General features: G+C 40.4%; 1 protein-coding gene and 1 pseudogene across 5 annotated transcripts in view; one reads left to right on the top strand and one right to left on the bottom strand.

Annotated features, from left to right (window-relative positions):
• Syne2 (spectrin repeat containing nuclear envelope protein 2) overlaps positions 1–16147 on the bottom strand; it is a 336103-nt gene that overhangs the window by 258826 nt on the left and 61130 nt on the right. The window lies entirely within an intron of this gene.
• Positions 15196–15618, top strand: LOC143393476 (leptin receptor gene-related protein pseudogene; annotated as a pseudogene).

Here is a 16147-nt window from a genome sequence, read left to right on the forward strand (position 1 = left end):
ATCTGCACCCATATACATTTAATGAATATACACAATATAGTTTTATTTTTTAAGTTGATAATTCAAAAAGCAGAAATTTAAGTATACTGCTTAAAGTAAAAAGGCATCTGCTTGGTACATGCTTGTAATCCCAGCAACCTGGGGAGGCTGAGGCAAGAGGATCATAAGTTCAAGACCACCCTCAACAACTTAGAGAGACCCCATCTCAAAATAAAAATTAAAAGGGCTGTGGATGTAGATCAGTGATAAAATGCCCTGGATTCAGTCCCAGTCCTAGGACAGCATGGAAGAAGAGGCACTCCTGAAGAAAGACACTCCATTTGTGGACTGCTACTCTTCATATTTCCCATATGATACCAAATGTATAGAGTTTTTCCTCAGATTAAGCAATTCTCCAATTCCATGATCATCTACAAGTCAATTTTTTAAAAAATATTTTTCAGTTGTAAATGGACGCAATACCTTTATTTGTTTTTTATGTGGTGCTAAGGACCGAACCCAGTGCCTCACACATGCAAGGCAAATGCTCTACCAACTGAGCTACAACCCCGGCCCTTCAAGTCAATTATGACACTGCCTGGAATTAGTGTAGAGGTCACAGGTAGACTGCCTCTTACTTCAAGTGCCAATCACAAGTAGTGGGTCCCCAGGTTACCTACTTTTTTATTTGACTTGGCTACAAACCAGGGATTCCTAAGACACACCGCCTTAGGTTCAAATGTTTGCTATGATGGGTCACAGAATGCACCTGAACACCTGCGTTTACCTGAGTAAAGAATATGATTTTTACAAAACAGATGAACAGAGAGATGAAGAGCGACATAGGGCAGGGTCTGGAAAGGTCCAGAGCACAGTGGTTTCTATCCTGTGAAGTTGGGGTGTCCACCCTCCCAACATGTGAATGCATTCGCTAACCAAGAAGGTCTCTAAACCCCATACTTCAGGGATTGTTTCTATGGATGCCTCATCACACAGTCATCATCAATTATTAATTCACTATCTGGCTCCCATTCACTCTATGGAAGATGGGATGAGATGGCTGGAATTTCTAACTTTCCAGTCATGGCTTAGTCTTTCTGGTAACCCACCCCCATCCTGAGGCTATCTGAGAGCCCATCAAAAGTCACCTTATTAAAACAAAAGATGCTCCTATTACCCAGGAAATTCCAAGGGCTTTGGGAGCTCTGTACCAGGAACTGGAGTCAAAGACCAAATATTAGAACAAAAGATGCTCCAAGTACCCCTGTCCCTCAGGAAATGACAAGGGTTTCAGAAGCTCTGTGCCAAGAATCAGACAGAGACCAAATATGTATTTCTTATGATGTCACAGGCCTGGCCTAATGAGACCCAGTTGCCATTTACTGAAACAACGCTGCCGACTCACTGTTACCTAGGGCTGGCACGGTAAGGATGAAAGTCAAATTGGACAATATCACAACACATTTTTAGCCATGCCTTCTAACAGCCATCCCAAAGAATCTTAGTCAAGCTGTTATCCAATAAAATAAATAACTTTAAAAGAGGGAGGTGCTGGGGCTGGGGCTCAGTGGTAGAGCACTTGCCTAGAATGTGTGAGGTACTGAGTTCGATTCTCAGCATCACATAAAAATAAATAAAAATAAAGTTCTATCAACATAATAAAAAATATATTGTAAAAAAAAGCTGCCTCTCCTATTGTTTCTCGTGGAGATAACAAACAAAACAAATAAGCAAATTAAAGGAATAAAAGCACACAGGCATGCACAATCAAAACAAGAAATACCTTAAATATTTGAAGGATAAACCAGAAAAGGCCCTTTATTTAACTACAGTGGGGGAGAATATTAACTCACGGAGACAGGGAGAGGTAATAATGACAGTACCCATAAGTAAACAAACAAACAAGAAAGGAAAAGAAACAGTCTCAAGACTGAGACCGCCCCTTGGGAACTGGTAGGGTGAGTTTAGGAAATAACTCCTGGCTGACAGAATCCAAAGCACAGGTGCCACCACCTCTCAACCTTCCCAAGTTCCACTTCACACACTTCCCTCTGGAGAGCCTAAGACGTCACTATGGAAAAGCAACATTCTCCTGCCACCCCAGGACTAAAATCAAACTTCCCCTCCCTGCCTGTCCTCAAACCAGCTAGGGATTTCACACCACCATCCTTGCCACCTCCCGTCCTGTCATCCTCACTTCCTGCCAACTCTGCCTCCGCACAGCTCCAGAATATCTCTTCCCACCCATCCTCCACTCCTCTCTGGTCCTCTTCCCTCTGGTTCAATCTGCTATCAGCTTGGCCTGGAATGCTTCCCTGGACCGCCAGGTCTGCTCTGCGTCCTTCCAATCTGTTCTCCCCCTCAGCCAGGAAAGCTGACCAGTTTCTCTTTTCACCCTTGGTTTCTCCAGCTCCACTGGAGCTACATCTCCATTTCTCCTTGCTGTTCTTAGGATCAGCAGCAAAATCCTGAATAGGGCCTGTGAGGCCACTTGACACCTCTCCAACCCCAGCACACCCCGTGTACCACATGCACCCCACATGCTGGGCTCCAGCCGTTCTGGCCTCTGTCAGGGTCTTTACAAACCTTCCTCTCTGCACCTAGTTAACTTCTAGTCAACACTCAACTTAATCATTGCCAATAAAAATTTTTCAACTTAAAAAAAGAACTTTAAAAGGGGGAGGGGGAAAACAACCCAAGTTTCTATTTGCTTTCATAGAGTTAAGGGAGAATCTGGCCTTCCCCCACCAGTATTTAGCACTGATCTCAATTTATGATCATTAACAAAGTTAAAAAACACTGGTTTTAGGGGCTGGGGTTGTGGCTCGGTGGTAGAACCCTTGCCGAGCACAGGGGAGGCCCTGGGTTTGATCCTTAGCACCACATAATAAACAAACAAATAATAAAATAAAGGTTAAATTATTTATTTTTTTTAAAAACCCACTGGCTCTAGAGACAGACTACCTTTTGGATCCCATATCTGCCACTTATTGACTGTGCACCTCAGTCTTCTCAGGGGACAGTAATACCTATTTCATGGAGGTGTCAGAAGGATTAAATACTCTACTGACTTAGATCTTAAGTCAGCAAACTCCAGCCCACAAGCTGAATTTAATCTTCTGCCTGTTTTTGTAAATAAAGTTTTATTGGAACACAGACACACCATTTGTTTACCTGTTGCCTGTGGCTCTGTTCAGCTACAGTGGCACAGTAATTAAGACAGAGACCCTGTGGGACTCAACACCAGTATTTCCTACCTGCCCTTTACAGAATAAAAGTCTGACAATTCCTGGCATAGACTATACTTGGTCTACACAATAAATATTAGTTATAACATGGATAAATCTTGAAATATTTTGCTAAGTAGAAGAAACCAGCCACAAAATTCCATATATTACATGACTCCATTTTTATAAAATGTCCAGAATAGGGAAACCTATAGAAATGGAAAGTAGATTAGCTGGTGGTAGAAATGGACCTGGGGGTGCTGATAGCTAAAGGTTATAGCATTTGGTTTTGGAGGTGAAAAATAGTCTAAAATCCAGCATGGTGATAGTTGGACAACTCTATGAATATACTAAAAACTATTAAATTAGACACTTGGATTGTGAATTGAATGGTATGGCATGTGAAAATTCTGCGTGCAGTACCAGGGGTCCAACCCAGGGCCTCACACATGCTAGGCAAGCGTTCCTCCGGTTCCATCGGAGCTAAATCTCCAGCTCATGCATTTTATCTCAGATTATATTGTAATAAAGCTGCTCCCCCAAAACTTAGCTAATATCTGAGATTATCTGATTCATATCTGTCTCCTCAGCAGCAGCAGGCTCCCTCCAAGCAGGGGCCATGTCTGACTTTGCTTCTTGTTTTGCCTGGAGCACCTCCCACAGTGCTTTCCACGCTCTATGAGCTCAGAAAATACTTGTTGGATGAGTGTTGCATGGCTGGGGGAGGAGGGAGCAGGAGTTTGTTGCTATTTTTCCCAATCAGTGGAGAGATATAAGTGTTTCGTTCATTAGGAAAATATATGACATACAAACAGTGATTTCTCCTGCGCCTTAGCATGTGGAATTCAGCCACAGGAGCAGGCCACACCCTTGTATAAACACCTGAGATTTTCACACTAAGGCTTTTGTTTCTAGCCTCCCTGGAACATAGCTCCTGGCTCTCTGACTAAGCAAATCTGATATTTCTAGCCCAAGAAAATGAGCCTGGAATACAAATGAAATGGCTAGAATCTGGGTGCTGCCTCTCCCTCTTCTGACTCACCTGAGTTGCTCAATAAATATCTGAGGAACGAATAAATCAAGAAATGACTCCATTTCTTTTAACACATATGTATTACTCTTTGCCTCCTCTCTTCTTTTCCACATAAAATTGTGAATGCTTTCCTTGTGAAAAATCAAGACAAGGGAGCCTGACACTTTCATACAGCTCAAAAAGTACGGTAGGAGGTGCTCCAGGCAAAACAAGAGGCCAAGTCAGACATGGCCCCCGCTCTCAAGGAACCTGCAGCTGATGAGGAGACTGGCACTGATCAGGTCATCTCAGATGTTAGCCAAGTGTCTTAGGATGCTCTACTGTATAAGAGAGGTATACGGAGATACATGAGATTAATATCTCAGAGCTGACACTCACAACTCAAGCTCAGGCTTGCTGAAGCAAGACATGCCCAGGAAGAAGTGGGAATTCAGAGGAAGGAACCATGACACTTCACAAAAGCCTGCCAATAAAGGCTCCAGTGAGCATGGGGGGCGGGGGGCGGGACAAGGACAAGGGGATACTGGGGATGGAACTTGGAGTCTGAACCACTGAGCCACGTCCCCAGCCCTATATTGTATTTTATTTGTCTCACTGAGTTGCTTAGTGCCTCACTTTTACTGCGGCTGGTTTTGAACACGTGTGCCTCCTGCTTCAGCTTCCCAAGCCACTGGGATTACAGGCGTGCATCACCGTGCCTGGCTCAAGTGAGCGTTTCATAGGTGAGTAAAATGTTGCTCCCAAAAGATGAAGGATTTCTATTCACCCATACAGTAAAACATTTTTTGAGGGCTGGGGTTGTGGCTCAGTGGTAGAGCGCTTGCCTGGCATGCATGAGGCACTGGGTTCGAATCTCGGCACCATGTACAAATAAATAAAATAAAGGTCCAACTAAATAAATAAAGTCAACAACTAAAAAAAATTTAAAAAAAAACATTTATTGAAAGCCTGCTCTGTCTCCTAATGTGCTCTAGATCTCATATCTCATGCAGAAGAACTTTAAATCCAGGTGTATCTAATTCAAAAATTCATGTTCTTTTCATTATAATTCAAAATTGGCTGAAATATCAAATCCATGGCCAATCCAGCTACCACCCTCTTTCTCTCCACTCCTTCAAACCCAAAACGTCCACAAGGAGTTGTCTATACACTTTGTCTTCACTTCCTTACCTATTACTCACTTCTCAACTTACTATAAGCTAGGTTGACCGGTCATTCCTCTGAATTCTCAGGTAGGTCACATACAACACAGCCGTTGATGAACCTAATAGGTGCATCTCAAGACTTATCAGAGATTTTAAAACCTCTGACTCATCTCCTACCCTCTCCTTCTTGAAATACTCTTCATCTTTGGAGTCTATGATGCCACGTTCACCTGGTTTTCTTCCAACTTCTCTGAACACCTTTCTCAGGTTCTAGCACAGATTTGTCTTGCTTTTCCTATCTCTAACGTTCTTCCTAGATCTTTCTACTCTTTTTTGAGATATTTCCATCTACTCCAATGGATGGAATCAATTACATTTATATACTAATGACTCTCAAACCTTGACCTCCAGCCCCAGTGTCTATTTGTCCTGAGCTTCATTAGATTGTTTGCTGAGCACCTCCACTTACTTATGCATAGACACCTCACCCTCAACATTTCCAAAAGTGTCATCATCTCTCACTAACTCCCTCCTCCCCCAAAGCTGTTCTCCTGCACTTTTTTTTTTGTTTTTTAGTGAATGGTTCCATCATCTATTCATTTGCCCAAGAATAAACTCGAATCATCTTTGATACTTTCCTCTCCCTGATTCCTCCATACTCAACCAAAAAATTCTCTCTTGAATACCTGTCATCTCTAGATCGGGGACACCATTTTCTCTCAGCTGGACCCCATAATAGACTTAAACTGGACTTTCAACTTCCACACTCATTCCCACAGAGACAAATCCTGCAGCCTGGGGGATTTCTGGAACCAGAATGTCTTTAAGTATGTCTTTACTCAAAATCATGCAATTGCTCCTCCTCGGTCTTAGAAAAACTTCCAACCCCTGCACGTTTCAAGTCCTTGTAGAGCCCTTAGTGTCTTATTTTTTCACATTCTCCTTCCCACTTTGGTCCTCAATCCCACTGAACATCCCTCTCCTAGAGTATCCATGTTCAGTCTGACCTTCTGGCCTTGTATCTGCCCATCCTACACCTGAAGCACTCCTCTCATCCTCTCCCTGCATGTCTATTAACATCATTTAGGTCAAAGTTTGGGAATCAATCGCTTCCTCTGAGAAGCCATCCCACACTCCCAAGTCTGGGTTCGGTACCCCTGCTCCATACTTCCACAGCAGCAAGCTTTCTCTCTCTTGCAGCACACACCACATGATACTGTGTGCTCCTGTGAATCCCTATAACCAGAAGGTGAGTTTTAGAAGAGCATGTGCTATGTACCACCCTGTGTGCTCAGCATGGTGCCTTTTATATAAGAGGTGTTAGAAAATATTTGTTGCATAATTAATGAAGAAAGAAACAGGTCTCTAAGAATAAATTAACCTATGCTTACAAAAAGCATGACCAGTAATGGAATGGGTATCTCTTACCTTAAAAAAAATCCTACATCTCTCTTCATCTTGGGCCTGATATTTCAGTTCCCCTTCGCAGAAAAAATTGCTTAAAAGTGTTGATTAAGTTATCACCTTAACTTACTACTTCCTCATCCATTCTCTCCAAGGCCCACTCTAGTCAGGCTTCCATTCCCACCACTTACAAAGGTAGCTAACTTCATCAGAGCCACCAGCAAGCCTGATTGGCCCAACACGGTGTTCTCCTATCTACCTTACTCAAGAGCTCTATAGTTTCAACAGGTGGGCCACTCCTCCTTCTTGAAGCCCTGGCATCTACAGTTTCCACGCCATCACACCCACCTGGTTTTCCTTGTTGTCCCTGGTACTCCTTCTCAGTGTCCTTTGCTAGCTTCTCCTCTTCTGCTCGACCGTTAAACACTAACACATCCAAAAGGTCCACTCTTGTTAAACACCACACAGGTGATCTCGCCCAGTCAGTCCAGTGAATGCACATGTAGTAGCCATGTGTTGTGGTCTCCCGAATCTCTACCTCTCCCTTATTCTGGACACTTACAACCATCTATATACTCGACTTCTCCGTTTGGATATCAAAGAAGCATCTCACACTCACTGTGACAGAAATAAACTCTTGATTTCTCCAAAACTTATTCATCTACCAGTCTTGTTCATCACAATAAATTACAACACTGCTCAAGGCAAAAGAGAAATTCTCCCTAATCTGTCTTTTCCTCACCCCACACATCCCCAATATTCACAAATATCTTAAAAAGTTCCTGATTGGTTATGCCATTGCTATAACCCTGGTCCAAACTACCATAATACCTTATCTGAACTCCCACAAAAGCACCCTAATTGGCTCTCCTGTTTTCCTCATTCTCCCATGTAACCAGATCATATTACTCCTCTAATTTAAGCCGTCTAGGCAGGCATGGTGGCAGGTACCTATGGAGCCAGCTACTCAGGAGGCTGGGACAGGAGGATCTCTTGAGCTTTGGAGTTTTAAGACCAGTCTGGGTGACATAGCAAGACCCTTTTTCAAATAAAAGTAAAAATAGAGCCTTCCAATGGTTTCCCAGTACACGTCTCCTGGACAGCTGTTGAATCTGCTTGGCTCAGCTCCGCCTAGCCTGCTTCTCAAAACCAGCTCAGGCCAACACAATCCAGCCACACTAGGCTGCTTTTGCAAGTTGAATTCACCAAGCTTCCCTCTACCTTTCAGCTTTTCCTTGATCTCCTGCCTTAAACCAGAATGCTCTTACTCTGCTCTTTGCATGGCAGCCTTAGTGTTATTCAGTCAGTCCTAAATTGTCTTTCTGCAGTTAAAGAAGTCACCCACTCTACTGAGCCACCCCCAGCCCACATAAACCCACTTGAATCCTCCATTTAGCACTTACCACATGCTGATATTTTTCTTGAAAACATATATATAGAAATTTCCTAAGTTAAACATAAGCACCAAGGGTTTGTGAAGCTTACTAGAGTTGTTCACCTTAGTATTTTCTTACCTGAAGTAGTACATGACCCAAAGTAGGTCTTGGGAAACATGCTGCAAGAATGAATCAAAGGACAGATTCATCTGTACTCATAAAAATTGACCATTTAGTGTAACAAAGTGGCAAATGTGAATTGACCTGTACTTCTGAAATATTTTGTAATGAAAACATCAAACCCCCAGGAAGTTTTTTGTTTTGTTTTGTTTTGTTTTTTGCAGTATTGGGGATTGAACCCAGGGCCTCCTGCACACTAGGCAAGTGCTCTATCACTAAACTACATCCCCAGAAAAGACCTCCTGGAAGTTTGGACAATAAAACACACAGAATGAGGCAGACAGCAGAACTACAGGGTAGAACTCGTCCCCCCTATTTAAAATCCTACTTAACTGAAGAAAAGGCTAACAATTCCAATGTTTTGAAAAGATCTTAAAATATTCTCAAATTTGAAAAGGGTTGTTTTGTTCTGCATTTGATCCATGAACCTTTTACCTTGTAATATGACACTGTTGATGTAATAGGTAAGCCCTTGTGCAGTTAAAGGCAAGAAAAAAAAAAAAAAAACATTCGACTAGTGAGGGCTACTCACCCCACAAGCCAACAGCAAGAACGTGTGAGTATTTTTTCTGCTATTTTCTTCCCATGCTAATTCAACATACATCACAGAACCTCAATGATCAGATTATTCATTAAAATGTAATATCTCTTATAGGGCACAGTGGTGCACACCTGTAATCCCAGTGGTTCAGAAGGCTGAGACAGGAGGAACAAATTCAAGGCCAGTCTCAGCAACTGGCTGGTGCCCTTAACTTAGTGAGATTCTCTCTCAAAATTAAAGGAAAAAAATTAAAATTAAAAGGCTGGGATGAGGCTCAGAGGTAAAGTGACCTTGGGTTTAATACCCAATACCAGGAAGATAAACACACAAAAATAAAATAAAATGCCTCTCCTCCAAAGATACACTTATTAAAAAACTTCAAAATATTCCATTTCTCTTATAAATCATCCATATGCTTTCATCTACCACTTTAACATGACTCTACAAATATATGGTGGTATTAAACTCTCACTCTCATACATGTTAAAAACAACAAATGTGGTTATCTTTTTATCAAAATTTCCCTGAATGATTTAGAAAAAATGGAGTCATTCAGAGAAATTATAATTGCTGATGTTGAAATCAGATCACAAAAGTTATCTAAGGGCATACTTAGAATGCCCTCCAAATTTCAGAATGTTAGATCACAGACTAAACCCATCGAATGCTTATAAATTAATAAACTACATTAGCTTTTTAATTCCCCATTTTCAAAGTGATATTTTGAACTTTAATTTTTTTTTTCTGATACACTACTTCAAACTCTGAATAATTACACCCCTGCCCAACACAGATGCATACACAAAAGCTCAGAAAATCTTCTATCTCTCATGGGGCTAATTAAAAAGGATTTTTTATTTCTATAAGGAATGAATGAGATCTTTGTTAACCCACTTTAACAGGACTCTAAATGACCCTGGATTTATCTTGCCCTAGTTTTCAAAATGTAACTGACCCAGAATAATATAATCTTATCTCCAAACTCCTGGCAGAAACAGAACTAAAGTTCCCAGAAGCCAAAATCAAACATGCAACCTAAGAAAAAATAATAATATATACATATGTATCTATCTTTTTCCTGAAAATTACTTTATACTACAAACACCACAAGAGCTCTTATTTTATTTTCATTTAATCGGTGTTTTTTTTATCGATGATAAAGCTTTATAATGCCAAGGCAAACAATCTTCCAAGAAAACACAGCAAAGGACAATATCAACTACTACGATTATCAGAACTTCCTGGAAGCTTTGTGTTATTATGGTACAACACTGATAGCCAGTGAAGGTCTGTAACTTGATTGTTTTCTCTGGGTGTAATAATCATCCAACCAGCCAAAACAGACCCCAGGCGTGATTCGTTTTTTACTCATAATAATTGAGCAGTCTAAACTGGTTAGGGAACCAAAATTATTAACTGTTAATACACGTCTCTTTCTTATCCCTCATGCATCATTTCTATCAAAATTTCACCCAGAAATTTTCTTGCAAAGGGATAAAAATTCCACTTGGAAGATTTTTTTATTAATCCAGTTCCTCTTTCTAAGACGTCACAGGGATTCATTCACAGCCACAGGTAGAACAGAGTTTGTCTTAGAAACATGATACTAAACATACCAATACCTCACTGACTCATGTCTAAAGAAATCTGTGTTTCCATCCTAACCTGCCAGTTTTTTTCTGAACATTGAATGATTCTTTTAATTCAGGATAATTTATAGGACTTTGTGTTTTATACTGGAATGGCCATTCCGTTATTCATTATGCAATTGTTTATTGAGGGCCTAAAATATTCAGAAATTTCACTGGCCATAAAAGATATGGCAGTATTATACTCAGGGCACCAAATGTGCACATGGAGGAATTCAGGATTATTGAAGTAAGTGATATTCAAAAACAAAAGGAAACCCCAGGAAAAGCAGCAATTACATGGAGCTAAGTCAGAAGACAATAAACCTCAGGGAAGCCTTGACCAAATTTTGATTTTTTTTTAAACAATGATTGGAATACATCACTCATCTTCCAAATAATGTGATATGAATTCAATTTTTATTCTTTACCCCCCTAAAATTGAAACATGAAAAGATAACCCAGACAACAATGCTAGCCATACTTTGGTTGAATTTCTACGATAGATACCAAAATGTAAAGTGATTGGATCTGCATCCGTGGCACTTCCACATGGCATCCACAGGCAAAGGAAAACTTGCTTTTTAAAAGTGCTTGATCAAGTTAGTTTTAGTTAGTTTCCTTTGTACCCTTATCATTCAGCGCCCTGCACATAGTTGGCCTTCAGCATTTTGTAAGTCATGGTAAATTAAACATTATGTCTCATTATGACGCTTCCAACCTAACCTACTAAATCTGGATAATGTTTTTTATTCCAAGAGTAGAATATTTTTAATTGACAGATATCACTGTGTGTTTTTATCATGTACAATATGATTTGATTTCTTTTTGGGGTGGGGATACCAGGGATTGAACCCAGGGGCGCTTAACCACTGAGCCACATCCCCAGCCCTATTTATTTATTTATTTTAAAAAAATTGAAGGCGGGGGAGACAGGGTCTTGCTAAATTGCTGAGTCTGGTTTTGAATTTGCAAATTTCCTCGGCCTCCTTAGCTGCTGGGATTACAATCATGCACCACTACACCAAGCTGTGTGCACGTACATTATAGAATGGTTAAATATGATAATTAACAGATGTAAGACCTCATACAGTTATCATTTTTGTGAGCGTATAGCATCCATTCTGTTTACATTTTTTAAGAATACAACCTATCATCATTAACTACAGTCACCTTGCTGTACAATCAGTCTCTTGACATTTATTCCTCCTATCTAATTTTAATTATGTATCCTTAACCTGGATATTTTTTTTTCTGGGGTGTTTTTTGTGGTTTTTTGGTTTTGGGGGGTTTTTTTGGTACTGGGGATTGAATCCAGGAACACTTAACCACTGGGCCACATCCCCAATACTTTTTATTTTTTATTGTGAGACAGAGTCTTGCTTAGTTTCCTATGTCCTTGCTAAGTTGCTGAGGCTGGCTTTGAACTTGTGATCCTCCTGCCTCAGCCTGCCAAAGCACTGGGACTACAGGCATACACCACTACATCCAGCTAGATAATTTTTTCCCAGATAGATAATTTTTAATGTTATTCCAAATAAGAAATAAAGTGAAAGCCTCCCTTCTGATGAATACTCAGTAAATAATGAATATATTTAAATGGATAATAACCTAACTATAGAGACTCACATTTCACTGTGGAGCCCTACCACACTATGATATCCAACCACAAGACACAGAGGGTTTTTCAGTGTTTTACAATACATCATCTAGGTGATAGCAGCACTGAATATGAGATATGCATATTATTTGAAATGACACAGTAACTGGGCTGAACATGTTTTTATACAGATCCATGCAGATGGTTAACCATTCACCAGCCTCTTGGCAGGACTGCAAGAAAGGTAACTCCTTGTGTGGTGGTAAAGGTAATAGAATACACTCCTTCCTAACTCAGTGTCTAATTCAGGATAACATTCTACAGCTAGATGCTGATTTTCTAAGGCATTACCTACATCATTTTTAAAAACAAAATAATTTGCTGTGTTACATAAATTATTTCCTTTTATGACCATAAAATGTTGTTTCAGACAAAATATGCAGTAATTATTTCCATAGGATAAAAGAGAAAGAAGTAGGGCTGGGGCTGTAGCTTAGTGGTAGAGTGCTTGCCTGGCACTTGTGAGGCCCTAGGTTCAATCCTCAGCACTACATAAAAATAAAGACATCGTGACAATCTACAACTAAAAAAATATTTTTAAAAAGAGGGGGAAAGAAACACTACTTTTTCAAAGGACAAATCCAAATGGAAAAAATTAAAGATTCTAGAATGAATGCATTTTGGTGGGGATGCGGTGTACCAGGGATTGAACCTGGGGGCTCTTAACCACTGGGAAACATCCCCAGCCCTTTTTTCTTTTTTTAATATTTTTAGTTGTAGATGTTCACCATACCTTTGTTTATTTAGCTTTTTTTTTTTATGTGGTGCTGGGGTTCGAACCCAATGCCTCACACATGCTAGGCAAGTGCTCTACCACTGAGCCACAATCCCAGCACCCCCAGCCCTTTTTTATATTTTATTTAGAGCCTGGGTCTTGCTGAGTTACTTAGGGCCTTACTAAGTTACTGAGGCTGGCTTTTTTAAAATTTTTTTATAATTTTGTTGATTTTTTTTTATACCTTTGGCTTATTTATTTATTTATGTATGTGTGGTGCTGAGGATTGGACCCAGGGCTTCACACATGCTAGGTAAGTGCTCCCTCTACCTCTAAGCTATAACCCCAGCCCCCTAAGGCTAGCTTCTGAACTCACAATCCTCCTGCCTCAGCCTCCCAAGCCGCTGGGATTACAGTCGTGCACCACTCACCCAGCTTATAATGAATGCCTTTTAATAGTCTAAATTTCCATACCTTAAATTTGTTTAAAATGTGGATCATTTAGATTAAGACAAAATGCCCTGAACTAAAATTCAATTTTTACATCAACGCACTCAAAAGCATAAATACAATTCCCTTTTCTTCCTAACCACTCAAACATTCCCCCTGCTAGACCAAAGAATCTAAATATCGCCCTCAAAAAGTACCTCCAAATCCCTTTATACAAATATTTTCTCAAAGACAATACAAAAATGAAGAAAAAGGAGGAAATCGCTTACTGACAAAGCACCCCTGGTTTTCAGGCCCGCCTGCCTTCAGTCCCTGCACACATGGGATATCTGTTCTCACAGCTTATCAATGATGAATCACCACATTTCAATTCAAGCATTTTAATGTTATTCTTTTTGAGTGCATTATTCTGAGCCAAGGTGTGGCCACAATTCCCTCACCTCAGATGAGGTTTGCTCAAATAAAGTAGGCTTTATAACTTAATTAGACCATCATACTACCTCTATCTGCCTCTTAAAACAAAACAAAACCAAAAAATTTTCTGAAATAAAAATGGGGGGAAAACTTTCTTATGAGCATTGATCTTGAACCTCTCAAATTACACAAAACCTCCATTCTCAAATTAGCCCAAGGATCAGTAAACGACATGTGGTACTGGCTTCCCACTTCTTCCCCATGGATGACGCATCAGGCACTATGATCCTTGAAATACATCATGTAAGTAAATTACTCAGACTGGCTAGTTCTTAGATATGGCATTTTCCTTGCTAAATAGCTCATACTAGTCTTCTATTGTAAAGCAGATTGTATGACCTAGTTATAATCCAAAGCACGCTATATTTCTAGTAATTTGCTAATTATTTTGAGCAATTTATAATCCTGACATTACTAAGGTGAGCTGAAGATGTCCATCCACATTCTAGATTTAAGTTTGCTCTAGACACAAGAGAGTGAGGCTGAGACTAAATAGACTCTCAGAGAAAGGTGGAAGGGAAATTATGCCTACCAAATTGTTCTTTGAAGTGTGTCAGAGGGAGTGCTATACAGTGAAAAGAAAACTATACTCCAAGTCAAAACCTAGTTGCTCATCAGCTGTGTGACTCTGGGAAGATAATTCAGACGTCCTGAGCCACAGCATCTCTGTTCACCAAACATATCAACATCTACTTTATCATATGGTGGTAAAGATCAAGTGAGATAAAGTAGATCCCATGAGATAATGCAAAAGTGCTAGTAAGCTAGAACATGCTATGGGAGGCTCACTCTGTAGTGGGGAACAAAGTTTTATTAAATACAATAATTATAATACTATGAATGTTGAAACAGACATAAGAAAACAGAGGGAGCACATACTTCGGCCTCACAGAGAAGAGCTCAGGCTGAGGAGGCTGAGGCTGGCTGACCTTGGGATAGATGAGTTGGACTCCATTATTACAGAAGTCAGGGCTACAAGAGAACAACCTGAGCAAACACACTTACTCTTGGGCAAGGGAGATTATGCCCATTGGAAAAATGTGGGGGCTAAAACACAGTGTGCCTACAGAGGTGTGGTGGGAGATGACAGCAGAGAGAAAGGCAGGCACCACATCAGAGAGGACCTGTGCCTACACCAAGAAGTCTAAACCCATCCTGTGAGTGTTGGGAAGCCATTGAAGAGACTGTCAAAACAACACTACAACAAAAACAAACAAACAACAACAAAAAATAAAACAACAGTAATATCAAAACTCCTGGTTTACAAATTTTTCCTATACACCAGGAGGTTTCTGCTCTAGCTGGGTGTTCCTGGACAGAAATTTTAACACAAAGATTTGTGGCCATAAATATATAAAAAGAAATGACAGTAGCTTGGGAGAGATGGCGGGCGTTGAAGCTCTTGTGGCGTTATCCTTCACTTGGGGCTATTGGGCTGACTTTTCTTGTGCTGGGATGTGCCTTGGAGGTTATGGTGTAGACTCGCCCTTTTTTGTCCTGATTTTCCACGCCATCTCCCCTATTCCCCATTTCATCTCCAAAAGAGTCACATATGACTGTAACACAACCAGCAGTGCATATTTCTTCACTACTGGAATTGTTGTTTCTGCCTTTGGATTTCCTGTTATTCTTGCACGTGTGGCCGTAATCAAATGGGGAGCCTGTGGCCTTGTACTGGCAGGCAACACTGTCATTTTTCTTACAATTCAAGGTTTTTTCCTGGTATTTGGAAGAGGAGATGATTTTAGCTGGGAGCCATGGCAGCACTTTATTTTGACAGAGAACACTGTATGTCTTAAGATTTGAACTGTATGTATATGTGTATACCGTGGCATTTTACTATGGGATTTAATATGCTGGTTTTTTATACCTTTATATCATGATCACTCTAAGGAAGACTTCCTAAGTAAAAGATTAGTTTTATTCCTAGATAATGGACCACTATTTTTACTGAAGTTGAACTATGTTATTTGTTTGGTTGTTCACATAGCCAAACAGCTGCTCATTTGTACAGGCCGTCTAAACCTTTTGTGTGGAGGTGTGCTTAGATAGGTGAAGACATTGAAGCAGGTCTTTTATAGCTCAGAAAAACCTGGCTCCCTCTGTGTTGCAGACCCTCGCTTCTCAGAAGAGCACCAGCATTTCCCAGCTTATTAGAAATATAAAATCTGAAGCTCCTCTGCCCACCACCCAGACCCAGTGCATTTTGATGAGTGAATCATATTCACATTAGAGTTTGAGAAACTTTGTTATAAACATCACACCTAGCTTCCTTGTCTTCCCCATGGATCGATCACTTACCCTCTTTGGGAGTTCTGCTCATTTGAGGGGAAGA

This window comes from Callospermophilus lateralis, chromosome 3 (assembly GCF_048772815.1).
Source record: "Callospermophilus lateralis isolate mCalLat2 chromosome 3, mCalLat2.hap1, whole genome shotgun sequence".
NCBI lineage: Eukaryota > Metazoa > Chordata > Mammalia > Rodentia > Sciuridae > Callospermophilus > Callospermophilus lateralis.